Consider the following 1,588-nt stretch of genomic DNA (forward strand, 5'->3'; position numbering starts at 1 on the left):
TTCATGTAGGTGTCTACAAACACCTCTCAATTTATTCTTTCCCGAATCCTTGGGGAAAAGTCAAAATTCAAAATGGCGTCCAAAATGGAAAAATTGTGGATAAAGTCATCGTTTGGCCAGAAATTTAATACTTAATATGGGGAAGAAACCACAAAAATATTGTTCTAGGACAATTGTGAACTCTTGCTAAGCATATTTGTATTATTATCTTGCTTTATATCCAAGATGGTGGCCAAAATGATGTCCAAAATGGCCACTAAAATGTGAAAATTGTGGATAAAGTCATAGCTTTATATAGAAATAGAAATGTATCTCAATTGAAACCTCGGTTAGTCAGTTCTCTAGTTCACCCTACTCATCCTAATCCCCAGCATATCCCACACTCCTCTCGTCATCTGGCTGGTTGATGTTCTGGCAAGAGTTACCATGACAGTTGCCGCAAGCAGAAATACACTTGACTCCTTGCTTTTTAGAGCAGCACCTGAGTGTGCTACATTCCCCCTCACAGTTGCAGCAGACAAACTTCAGAAGATAGTCCGGTGCGATAGGGTCTGTTGTAGGGACCGGCGCATAACCTTGGTCACCGAGTTTCCATCCGTAGTCAAGGACATCCAATGATGGAGTTTGCAGCAGCAGCCAATCTCTAGTCTGGAGATAAGCCCGGAGAGAGTGCTGTGCTGCAGCTTCTGTTGTCGGGGGCAGTTTCTCAGGTTTGATGCTCCCAGCAGCGGCCCGCTTGCTGAAGATGTCAAATCTCAAGTCCCCCAAGTCTTTGGATGGGTTCCCGCGGAACTTGAGCTTGAATAGTTCACAGCCGGCTTTGATGATGTCATCTTTCTTGGCTCGGATGTCCAGGAACACGTCCATGGCCCTCTCTGCTTTGTCAGTCTTGCAGAGCTTGGTTAGCAAAGTTGATTTGCTAAACCCAGAAATCGCGGACACTGTATCGCAGCCGGAGAAGCTGTGCAAGAAGATCAGATACTTCCGGTATCTCTCTGGGAGGGCCTCCCGGATCTTTCCGACATCGTAAGATGTGTCTTTGGCTGTTGTGAGGAAGATCGGATGGTCTGCAGCATGATGAATCAGCAAAACCATGATGTCGGTGTCCTCAGCCCTCACCTCAACAGGGGACTCTCTTGCCTCATCTAGAGCTGCCCGGACGATAGAGGTGTCTGCATCATCGGGGCATTCCTGTACACTGATCCCATTTCTACCGAATGTCTCAGCAAGTAGCCGAATGAGCTGGGTCTTGTTGCTCTTGTTGTCGAGGAACTTTTCTCTTGGAACGAGGCTTTTGACGTCTGGGCGAATCAGAATGTCGCAGCATGCGTTCTTTGTTCGTCTCAGGTGATCATAGTCCTTGGTGGAGCTGCCGTATCCGTCAAAGACCACAGTGATCCTGAGGCAATGGCTCCCCATGGACTTCACAAACTGGAGGTAGCTCTCAGCGATGTCCTTCCAGGTGAGCTTAGCCTCCCATCTGACGTTGTGCAGGAGCCACCCACCATCAATCACCAGGCTCGTGCAGGGGTGTTGTTCAACGGGTTCCACAAATGCTTTCAGGACCCTTGCTAGGGCAGCCTTGTCT

This window comes from Myxine glutinosa, chromosome 10, assembly GCF_964187855.1.
Source record: "Myxine glutinosa chromosome 10, kmMyxGlut1.1, whole genome shotgun sequence".
Lineage (NCBI taxonomy): Eukaryota > Metazoa > Chordata > Myxini > Myxiniformes > Myxinidae > Myxine > Myxine glutinosa.